The 12,504-nt window shown below is 35.9% G+C and overlaps 1 protein-coding gene across 1 annotated transcript in view; it reads left to right on the forward strand.

Moving 5' to 3' along the window:
* ADGRL3 (adhesion G protein-coupled receptor L3) overlaps positions 1-12,504 on the forward strand; it is an 866,124-nt gene that overhangs the window by 329,839 nt on the left and 523,781 nt on the right. The gene's annotated exons all lie outside the window — the stretch shown is intronic.

Raw genomic sequence — 12,504 nt, forward strand, 5'->3', positions numbered from 1 at the left:
GCATTCAGGGTAAGGGGCAGTGTAATTTAGTGATAAAGAGGATAGTTTCTTGGGCCAGAATGCCTGGTGTTCATTCTGGACTCCATTACTTGCTAGGTGTCTGACCTCTCCAAGTCTCTCTTATTTTTCAAATAGGAATAATAACTGTAATAATTCATAAAGTTGTTGTATTAAATAATCATTTACTTAAAAAATGTTACAGCATCAGTAAGTAATGTGTCAGTCTATTTTTCTCTTCTTCTCTCTTTTAACCTGTTCTATATTGTCTGGTATTACTTCCTCTGGGAAGTCTTCCTTGATCCCTGGAGGCTAAGGTATGACATTACCATACCTTGTCTATTGACTCATCTGTTTTCTTCCTTGGACTCTGTTTAATAACAGATGCTATGTGTTTTATCTTTATATTCTTAGCACCCAAAATTGAGCAAACTCTGTGAAAGGTATTCAATGTTTGTTGAATGAGTAAATAAATTAATGCAGTTGTGGAGATATGTTCTGTTGTGTGGGAATTTATATCAAAGAATAATAACCTCCATGTAAACTATCAGGGAAGTTATAAGTAAGGTCATGGTACTGAAAGGCTCACAGACCAAGATGACAAGATTTTGGAATCATGTGGTTTACTTATTTTGTAGTGGGAAGCCAAGGACAGAACTATAGGGTGGGTGTACACAGTTAGCCTTGGGTTCCTTGGGGTGGACTGAAGGATCACATATTAGTTCTGTTTTTCACAAGATTGCAATATCCTGATTTACTTTCTGCTTCATCACCTCTGTTTCTCCTGATGGTATCATTACAAAGACCAGATAAGCAAGGAAGCTCAATAGTTGGAGGTGCCTGAAGGTGGCAGTGGCTTCCTTTGTTGGAGAGATGCATGTACTTGTATACAGGTAGCTCATTGTTTAATGTATTGTGCTGTTTCTCAAGCAGAGAGTAGATGGGGTCTGCAAGAGGCAACCATCTTCCTCAAGGGAGGAAGATTTAGGGATGAGTAACTGTTAATATAGAGGTGAAATGATCTGGGATTTATGAATATTTAAGGCTTATAATCTTCACTTGCTAGTCTAAGTAACACTCTTATTTGTTCCATTCTCGTTATTGATGTTTAATAGACCATGTTCCATTAATTCTATGTCTGAGTTACTGTCTATTCTTTATTCATTTTATGATTTCTGCCTATGCCTCCCAAATTACTTGCCTATACATTATGTATATGTAACACATTAGTATTATGTATCCCATTTATTTCTTGTCTCAATGGCAGATTGACTGTTCTCAATTAAAATGGCAAATACACATTGCATGTGTTACAGTTAGGCTGACCATATGTTCTGGTTTTCCCAGAGAGACCTGTTGTCCTGCAGGAATCCCTGATAGTGTCCTCTTTCATTCTGAAATGTGTCCTGATTTGGGTGATAATGTATATCGTCACCTTAGTATTAATCTACCATCTGCTACTTGTAGAACTATGTAAATTGAAGTAAATTATATAATATCCCGTCTATAAAATTAGTGGGTTGGCTACTATTTGTAAAGCCCTTGCCAAATCTAAAATTCTTTGACGTTATAGAAAAAAATATAAAGCTTTTTACTTCTTGAGTCTATTCATAGGACTACAACCCTCAAGACAAGTGCATTTTTCCATTTAAAAATAGTTCTAAATGCAAGTTGAATATAAATGCATGCATTAACTACTTTGAAATGTGCAAAATTACGCTTTTAATTTATACTTGGGGCAAAATATTTGAGACATTGTGACCATAGACTTTAAAGTTGAAAAACTAAAAGCATTTTCATTATTTCTCTAAAAATGGAGTATATTAAATAAAAGGCTTTGGAATCATTATATGTGGTTTTAAAAATATTTAATGGCTTTGAGTTCAACCTATGCTTATATTCCTTATTTGTACATTGAATTAAATAGTTGGCAAGGAATACTGGTTTCTGAGGAAGGTAATGATTTTAGTTTTTAATATGATGTATTTATTAGGTGTTCATGAGTCCGTTCTGTAGGAATTTTGAAAATAATGGGAATTAAAGTAGATCAGATCTTTAGCACAGATTTGAGTATCACCTACAGAGAAAAAAATCACATAAAGGTATGAATTGTCCCAGAAGGGTTAGTGTAGACATAGAAGGGAAGTGGAAAGAATTTGGATAACGTTTCTTTCTTTCTTTCTTTCTTTCTTTCTTTCTTTCTTTCTTTCTTTCTTTCTTTCTTTCTTTCTTTCTTTCTTTTTCTTTCTTTCTTTTCTTTCTTCTTTCTTTCTTTCTTTCTTTCTTTCTTCTTTCTTTCTTTCTTTCTTTCTTTCTTTCTTTCTTTCTTTCTTTCTTTTTCTTTCTTTCTTTTCTTTCTTCTTTCTTTCTTTCTTATAAATTAAATCTTTTTTTTTTAAAGATTTTATTTATTTATTTATGAGAGACACAGAGGGAGAGAAGCAGAGAGACACAGGCAGAGGGAGAAGCAGGCTCCATGCAGGAAGCCCAGTGCGGGACTCTATCCTGGGATTCTGGGATCATGCCTTGAGCCAAAGGTAGACGCTCAACCACTGAGCCACCCAGGCATCCTTGTATAGTATTTCCGACTATTTTTGCTGATTAGTTGTTCCCTGGGTCTTTCAAGATTGACAGTAAAAATCTTACCAAATAGTAATTGGGTTTGCTACACCCTCAAGAAAAATCAGTCTTCTCAGATTATATGGATATATAAATTGTTTCATTTTAATGAAACAATTTTCATTAAGAAAATGGCTTAATGGAATTTATGCTTATTTCACTGCTTATTTAGGTTTTTGTCATGGCTAGAAAAATCCATGGCTTAGTGTTGAGTTTGGTGAACACAGACTGTGGAGAGATTGATTTGGCCTTTTGGGATTTTGCACATAGATTCTTATTCAGTTTGAAGGGAATGGCATTCTCATTCCATTATTCAAATCTCCCTGTACCCCTGCTTAGGTGATGTGACACTACTGAACAAAATGGTACACCAGCCTGCCGTGGTAAGGGGAAAATATTTGATAGATGATTAAATGACTAGTGTTTGGTGAAAACGTCTTCATTTTTGTCGGGGTATGGAGAAGCAGAAATGATGGAAATGTACTCATCTGTGGATTCTTGGCAGGGGTTTCTAGGAACTAGTGTAACTAGATGGCTATGTTTGACACTAAAATGTATTAGGGAACTTATCACACTATTATATTACAGTTATGTGTATATACACCTTTTCCTTTTTGATTATAAAAGTCTTGAGCTATGACACTCTGTTTTATTTGCCATGTATTTGCTAGGGTTCTTAATCTTATCTATGGCTCATAATATTTACTCAATAAATATTTCTTTAATCATTTATTAATTACATTTAAAGTAGTAAAATATTTGCGATCTGTAGACCACCACCTATGAAATCAAGGATAGCTGACAAAATACTGTCATGCTTGTCCGTATGGCATATAACTGAGTCTATTAAGCAAAAAAAAAAAAAAAAAAAAAGAATAGAAAATGAGGACAGGTGCTTGCACACATGTTCTTTCACAAACCCGAATCTCAGTAAAATAATTAGATCTTTGCTCCCATCTCTACCCTGTAGGAGACAAGTTTTTCTCCTAGTCTAACTTAGGTCTTAAATAACAGGCAGTTCCAAGTTCAGGTGTTTGCTTCAGGCCCTGGTGGAACCTGCTCAGTAATTCCCCTAGGGTTGCTGGGAGGTTGGGGAGAGGTGAGGAGAAAGGTGAGTGCCTTGCATCATTCTGTGACAGCCTCAGGGGTTCATTCAAGAACCTTAGTGGCTTGCTGTGGTGAGAGCAGTGAACAGCCCTTCAGTTGGAAAGACATTATAATTAAAGCATTTCATTTCCTTCATTCAGCAAGCATTTACTGTGAACCTACTGTGTATAAATAAATGTTTAGATAAATAGGAGAAATATGAAGATTTAACCCCTAGTTGGGAAGAAATTCTAAACCAATAGATCAAATGAAGCAAAAAGGAGAGCTAACCTGATTTAAATCGTCCTTAAGGGGTATGGGATTCTTTCTGAAATAGAATTCTCATGCGTCTTTCCTAATTTTTTAATGGTACACCTTGTATTTCCTTATGTCTGCATTACGTTGTCCTTAGTGATTTTTGAGAAAACCAGACAGTACTTTATAATCCTCCAGTATAATGTTTGTTAGCCTGTGGAAGTATTCTTTCCACCTCCCATAATACATCTTAAAAAAAAAAAAAAAACAACAACATAATATAGCGTCTGTGTTTCAAACGAAGGTGTTTTGTTTTCTGCCACAAGCATATAAAGTAAAGAAAGGATCGTTTTGGCTCTCTGAGCAAATTACCTATTTGATTTCATTCAGTCTGTTTTATAATACTGAGTAGCTAACAAGCTAAAACAAAATATTTGGCAGAGTTGCTGATCTCTTCCCTTAGGAGAGATCTTGGAATCAGAAGGCGTGCCTCAATTTATCTGAAGGTCACCGGTTTACAGTGTGTGAGGAAGGCAGGCAGTCAAATATGCACAGCTGCATTTAGACAGGAAAAGTCTTGCATTTATAGCTAGAGCTGCTCTTTGCTTTGTCTTCGAAGTTAGAATGAAAGCTTATATGACTTGGAGTGGGGAAAAAAAGTTTATCAGCAACATCATTAATAACTCGGGACTCAGCTTTTGAAGTTACAATTAGATGCTCAACAGCTGTGACCTTCAAAAACTGCTCATTACCGTTGGTCCTGATTGTTCACTCCCCCTCTAGAGCTCTTTTCAGAACTAGTTTCTCTGACATCATTGACCCCAGGGGTCAAAGTGAGAAATGAGTCTTCAAGCATTCATTTGTAAGTCTTGTTTCTGTAGGATGCTGGGTGTGTGTGCATGTGTGTGTGTGTAAGGAATTCGGCCGATAGGTAATGCTTCACTGTAATCCAACTGTTTGGTCACATCCCAATTAGGATGATGTCTGTTCGATGACGGGGCACTCCTGGGAGTAGCAAGAAGATTTAGTGGCCTCCGAAACAGAGTAAAACTGATGGTAGCACAGGCTCTGTTTTATTTAGATGTTTAAAAAAAAAAAAAAAAAGGTCTCAATGCACATGCTTGCCAAACTCTGTCATGCACTGTGTAGCATCTCAACGGATCAGCAGGGATTTTAAACGTGCTGTGTGCTTGCCATACACTGCAACCCAAAGAGAAAGTGGGGATTAGAGAAACTGTAGTGAAGTATGAAATGAAAGCTCAGCTGGAAAAGGAGGACTGGATTATGTTCAGCTTCTTTGCGTCAGTTCCTCTGGATATGAAGAACATGGGGCTCTTAGGAGAATAGGGATTTGCTTTCTCAAGGTGTAGTGCATAATCTCTGTATTCTGAATGGAGTCCTAATTAGGGAAAAGCCATCTGTCATAAAACAAAGAATAAGCAAACCTACAGGAAGGCTGATAGAATTTGTTATTGATAAGGACTTTCTGGCCAATTAAACCTGAGTTCAACTTAGTCGTCTTTGTGGAGTCTGGTCAGTAAAATGCATATACAATGAAGCTTTTGAACATGCAGCCATTATGCTTTCAATCTAAGATCTCAAACATAGGTAGTTATTGCAACGTGGCCAGTGGGGTCTCTCTATAAGACAAAGGTCCCGGTTGTGATTCATTTTCCTCCAAACCATGTGATCTAAAATAGCATCTGCATCTTATGTGTTTCTGAGTTGTCATGATCTGTGAAATAATGGGACTAGGTCAGACCTGGAGGATCTGTAAAATTCTTAGGAAACTACAATTACTGGGATTGTAATGTCTCTAAGAGCTTTTGTATCCTCTAACTTCATTTTATCTGTCTTCACTAGTTTCACTGTTTCTTACTTCAGTGACTACTAGAACTGTTGAATAAAATCTAAATAGATTTTGCAGGGCTCTTCCTTTGTCTCTAGGGTTAGTATCCCTGCCACAACACTATTATTTATTTGTTCACCATGTCTAACGTCAGAGGATTAGATAATCTATTTTCTATATTTTGGAATATCCATATTCATGATTTTTCTAATACTACGATTTCTAAAGCATAGCTCTGCTGCCTTCAAGTGTCTGATAAGGTTCCTGAAAGCATAATTTATTAATGATGAATTTAAAACTATTGTTGATACTCTTCGCAAAGAAGAAAAAAATATACAGATGAATAGCAACAACAATAGTAATAGCTTATTAAAAATATACTGCATACCAGGTATTTTGTAAAGCACATACTTGCATTAACATATCTAGTCTTTGTAACCAACCTATAATGTAGACACCACTACGTTGAAATTGAGGCAGAACGAAACTAAATGACTTGTCCAAAGTCATGGCAGAATTAGGATATGAACTCGAGCAATGTGCCACAAAGTCTAAAATCTTTACTTCTATACCACATTTTAAAACACCAACACTGAGTGAAATACAGTAGACTTTCTTCAAGGAATCTAAGATTTCCATATGTTTTAGACATTAGAATTACAAAACACATTCCTAAAACTGGATTAAATATAGCAGAATCTCAAGGGAAAAAAATGAGAATACGGTACAGTTGTCAGGTTGAATTCATCGTGTTTGAAGATTAATTAGAACTTAATGGGTTGATATTTTAAAGGAATACTTTAAAAAGAGATGAAATCTGTGCATATCTACCATTGCTTATTCTAACCAATTAGTGACGGTAAGGGACATTCTTAGATATAGATGTAGAAAAGAAGTTAAAATACACTACATTAATTTCACTAGACTTTTTATCAAAGGTTAAATTTGATGTAGGAAATATTTCCCAAAAGAAAACAAACAAACAAAAATTGCCACACACCGTTAGTCATGATGTAATTAGGATCAGTTGGACTGAGCTGGGGATCTAACGCTCCAGAGGCTTGATAAGCAGAAACCAGGAGGATGTTATTATTGGAGGTAGAGAAAGAGGGGCAGTCTAAAGTTCATAGAAACTGCTGGCAGCCGGGAGAGCCATAGGAAACCAAAGGTCCAGGGCAAGATGGGCAGACGGAGTTCATGGCCCCAGAAGCACAAAAAAGACTGAAGTAGCTTGATTGCTCTGTCTTGGCTGTCTTTATTTGTTTCACCCCTGGCAAGAGTTCATCCTGAGAGAACCTGGCCAGCAGGTGAGAATAGCTGAAAACAGCTGGCTGTTAGTGTGGGCAGGGGTAGACCAGATGCTATTTTCTGGTAGATTCTCTCTCTCTCTCTTTTTTTTTTTTTTTCCCTGACAGCTGGTTGAGTCACATGCAGTTTACTCTTTTAGCCAGACTTTGCATTGGTTCTTTCTATAATCCCATGCCCACTGGGCTGCCCTTCAAGGCTGATGTGTCTCGGGAAATATAAATAGAGAAAGGATTGGAAAGAAAGTATTGATATTCTTCAGTTCTTAAAGTTGATTTGCTCCCATCTTACAGCTAAACTCCAAAGTCATCATGACAGGAAAACTGTCAGTGGAAAGCCAAAGTTGTGAAGTGTGAGTGCTATTCAGACTACAGAGCAGTTCTGTACATTTCCAGAGAGAGCTCTCTGTTAAAAGGCCTAGATGATGATCGAAAGTTCCCTTGTGGCTGTGAGTGTGGCCTTCCTTTCTCTCTTATCAAAGCAGACAATCTGTAAAGAAAGACAACCAACCAGGCACATGGCTATGTTGAGCCTTCAATGTATATACGCCAGTATTTCAGTAGCACAGGTGATTGAGTTTCTGAAACCATGTTAAATACTTTAGTTTCTCTGTACCTATGACTGTATTTGTTGACACGGTCCTATGGGCTTGTGGCAAATTCTTCCACACTTTGACAAACTCTGATAACTAGAAGCAAAGAGGCTGCTTTCTTCTTGATAAGTTTTGATATAAGCAAATCATATGAATTTTTATATAAATGAAGATGAGTACATGAAAATAATATCATTTGAATCTGAATATTCTCATAAATGTTTAAGCTGGAGGGAACCTTTGAGATATCTACTGTCCACTTACTTACCAATAAGGAAACTGTGGCTCAGAAAGTTCAATGAACTTCTCTGTAGTTAACAGGCTGACCTCAGTCGTAAATCCTAATTGCTTTTCCATTACGTTTTAGAGTTTTTTTTTTTTTTTTATTGTGAACACACGTTTTGAGATAAAATATTATATTTTCTTTTTAGTACAAACAAAAACAATTTTGGGGAATCTTAATATATCTAAGAATTTACATTATTTCTGAAAAGTGAAAAAAAGTCATGTTCATAATAGAATATCTGTAAAACAAGAAAAAAATTAAATATATCAGCCGACTAAACACATGTATTTTCTATCCTTTTATCTATGCATCTATTTCTTTTAATGCAATTGTGATTATACTATAATGTTCACCATTTTTTCAACCAAAATTCTGAAAACTTACTCTTTGAAAGTGCTTACAGTAGTTGCATTTCATAATATTCCATTAAAGGATTCAGTAGTTTACTTTCATGTACTTTTTATTTTGTGGCATTTAATTTTTACAAGAAGGAGATATTTCTGTAATAAAACCACATATTATAGAAGTGACATTGTGTTTTCTCATCATTTCCTCATCTCACGTTCTCTCCTCAATCCACTTTAATCCTGCATTCTTTGCTACCACTACACTAAGACTGCTTTTATTAAGTTCACCAAATGTAAAAAGAAAAAAAAAAAAAAAAGTTCACCAAATGTTTTCCTTTTGCCAGATTCAGTGATGGTTTCCTCTATCCTTATCTTAATTGACTTCTCAGAGTCATTTGACACAGCTGACAACTTCCCATCCCCTCTTCCCCTTTTTCCTATTCTATTTTAGGAACATAAGCACACAGAATTCAGCTTATTTTATTCTTCTTTGGGTGTCATATTTATTCTCCTCACCCTTTTTAACTTGTTCCATCTTTCTTTTTACTTATTTTTATCTTTCCCTGTGATAGGCAGAATAATGGCTAAAGATGTCTGTATTCTAACTCTTGGAACCCATGAATATTTTACCTTACATGGCAAAAACATCTTTGCAGATGTGGTTAAGACTCTAGGGGTAGAAAGTGTATTCTGAATTATACAGGTAGGTTTATTGGAATCACAAGGATCCTTAGAAGTGTAAGTAGGAGGCAAAAAGTCAAAAGAAATGGAAGAAAGGCCAAAGAGATGAAATACTTAAGTTTTTCTAGATATGTCTCCTCCAGCAAGGGAAACAAAAGCAAAAATAAATTATGGGACTACCCCAAAATAAAAAGCTTTTGCACAGTGAAGGAAACCATGAACAAAATAAAAAGACAACCTACTGAATGAGATATTTACAATTTATATATCCAATAAGGAGTTAATATTCAAAATATATAAAGAACTTACACAACTGGGAGCAAAGAAACCCAATAATAATCCAGTTAAAATGTACAGATGACCTGAATCGACATTTCTTCTAAAAAAACCTATAGATGGCCAAGAGACACATGAAACCATACTCAACATCAGTCATCATCAGGGAAATGCAAATGAAAACCACAATTAAATTACCTTACACCTGTCAGGCTAGAATAATAAAGATAAGAAATTACAAGTGTTGGCAAGGATGCAGAGAAATGGGAACCCTCATATGATGTTGATAGAACTGTGAATTGGTGAAGCCACTGTGGAAAACAGTATGAGGTTCCTCAAAAAATTAAAAATTGAACTATCATATGGATCTAATAATTTCACTACTGGATATTTGCCCCCAAAAAACAAAGATACTAATTTGATAAGGTCTATGCATCCCTGTATTTATTGTATCATTATTTATGATAGTCAAAATATGGAAGCAACCCAAGTGTCCCTCAGTTGATCTTTGGATAAAGGACTGAGACACACACACACACCCCACACAAATGGTGGATTTTTACTCAGCTGTTAAAAAAAATGAGATTTTTGCCATTTGCAGCAACATGGATGGATCTAATCGGTACAATGCTAAGTGAAATAAGTCAGACAAAGACAAATATATGATTTCACTTATATGCAGAACCTAAAAAAATACAGAACAAAGATGCAAACAAATAGATTCATACAGAGAACAAACTCATAGTTGCCAGAGGGGAGGTGAGTGGCAGGGATGGGTAAAGTAGATGAAGAGTATTAAGGGTGCAAACTTGCGGTTACAAAATAAGTCACAGAGATGAAAAATACAGCATAGGAAATACAGCTAATAAGATTGTAATTACATTACATGGTGACACAGTGACTACACCTACCGTGATGAGCACTGAGTAATACATAGAACGGTTGAGTCACGTTGTACACTCTAACAGTGTATGTTAATTATATTTCAGCAACAACAACAAAAAAGTATAAATAGGAGGCAAGAGGAGTCAGAGGGATAGGGCAGGAAGCGAGAAGAGGTACAACTTTCGCTGGCTTTGAAGATGAAGGAAGGAAGCCTCTAGAAGCTGGGATTTTCCCCTGGAGACTCCAGGAAGGAGTCCAGTGAGAATCACACCAGACTTCTCACCTACAGGGCTGTAAGATATACAATTTGTGTTGTCAGCCACTTAATAAATGGTAATTTATTACTGTAGCCATAGAAAAATAATACATACTCTTCATCATCCTTCCTCAAGATCTTTTTTCCCCCTCCTCTAGTGAATTTACTGTATATTTTTCCAGTCGTACTTTGAAAGTTTACTTAAATGTATCCTTACAAAAAAAGAAAAGAAAATGTTTTCTAGATAGTATTATGCTATTCATCTTATCTGTTTATTCCACTCAATGCTGTCCTTGAACTCTATTAATATTACTGGTTTTAGGGTTGGAAAAATTTTCCCCTTTTTTCCTTCTAGGTTCTTTGGCTATTCTAATAATTAAATTAATAGAAAGAGTAATGGAGGGGGAACAAATTTGATTTTATATGTATGGGAGACCTGTAAAAATATGGGACCCAAAGGCATCCAGGCAATTGAGAGTTATATGCCATCTCGAGGTTGGCCTGGGACTTCAAAGGGGAGGAGGGAAATTCACAAGAAGATAAGAAGAGCAGTTATTTGGTAATCAGATGTTTGCAGTGACAAGCAGATAAGTCTTTCAGATAAAAAAACGTTATCTCTGATAGTATCTCTCTTTCAGGGCCAGACCTATCTAAATTCTTTAAGGCCATTAAAGGAGAGGTACAAGTTTACACTAAGTGACTTCACTAAGCACTGACAGATTGCTTTTTAGGATGGATGCCACAGGTTTCACTGGAACAAACAGGTCAGGAGAGCTTCCCTTTCCTATTCAAAAGCCTGATGGTAGAAACCAGATTTTTGATTTTTGTCTACCTGATATTAAGTAGTATCTCATTGTTTTTGTTCGCATTTCTCTGATCCCTAGTGAGATTGAACAAACTCCTTCAGTATTAATGAAATAGTTCTTCTGTAAAATGTCTCTTAATAGTCATTATCTACTTTTCTCTCGGGTTGTTCTTTCACCCTTAGGTTGTAAGAACTGTTGACAGTAAGCCTTTGCAATTTTCAATTGTACAAATATGGTCTTCCTTTCTCTTACCCCTTCAGATACGTTTGGACAGAAATCTTTCAATGAGGTATAGTCAAAACGTTCCATTGCAGCTGTTTCAGAAACCATTCCTCACCTGGTATCATAGACACTTTACCTTTCACTCTTAGAATTATACTGAGAATTCAAATAAATTAGCTTGAAGTTTTTATATGTTATAAGTTAAAGCTACAACACTCTTTAGATGAAGCAAACCATTTTTTGCAATACACATTATCAAATAATGCAAGCTCTCTCTCGAGTGGTTTGTGATGTTACTCCTCTTTGACAAATTCCCATATACTAATAGCCTTTTTGTTCTGTTTCACTGGTTCATTAGCCTGTATCTAATCCAGAATAGCACTATGACTTTGCAATATTGCTTAATACCTGCAGGAACAAGTTCCTTCTTTTTATTCTTATTTTTCAAAATTGGCTTAAACTATTTTAACATAGGGGCCTGTGAGCGGCTCAGTCGGTTAGGCGACTGACTCTTGATTTCGGCTCAGGTCAGATCTCTGGGTTCTGAGATCAAGCCCTGCCTTGGGCTTTGCTCTGGGCTTGGAGCCTGCTTAAGATTCTTTCTCTCCCTCTGCCCCTCCCTACCAACCCATGGACTATCTTTCTCTCTAATAACAACAAAAATAAATCAGATTGTTCAAATTCTTCCCAAAATCTATGATTAGATTTTTAGTGGAAATTTGTTGAATTGAGATAGATTTGTGTGAAGTCCATATGGGAATCATACTAACATTCATTTAAAAATCAAGAAGTCATCTTAGATTTTTCTGTTTCTTGTACTTTTTCTTTTTGCATTGCCTTTCACATTTGTAGGTTCCATAACAGGAGTTTAATATCATCTGTCATAGTTAAAAGTTATATGTCAGACTATCAGTGTGATTTCTGAAGTCATCATCCTAAAATCTGGAGGCTAAAGAACTTCCACTCCTTGTGGGGCCAATCCTGATAACACCCCGAAAGTGGACATTTTAAAACACAAATTAAGTCATGCATTTATCTTGAT

Source organism: Canis lupus, chromosome 13 (assembly GCF_011100685.1).
Source record: "Canis lupus familiaris isolate Mischka breed German Shepherd chromosome 13, alternate assembly UU_Cfam_GSD_1.0, whole genome shotgun sequence".
NCBI classification, from domain to species: domain Eukaryota; kingdom Metazoa; phylum Chordata; class Mammalia; order Carnivora; family Canidae; genus Canis; species Canis lupus.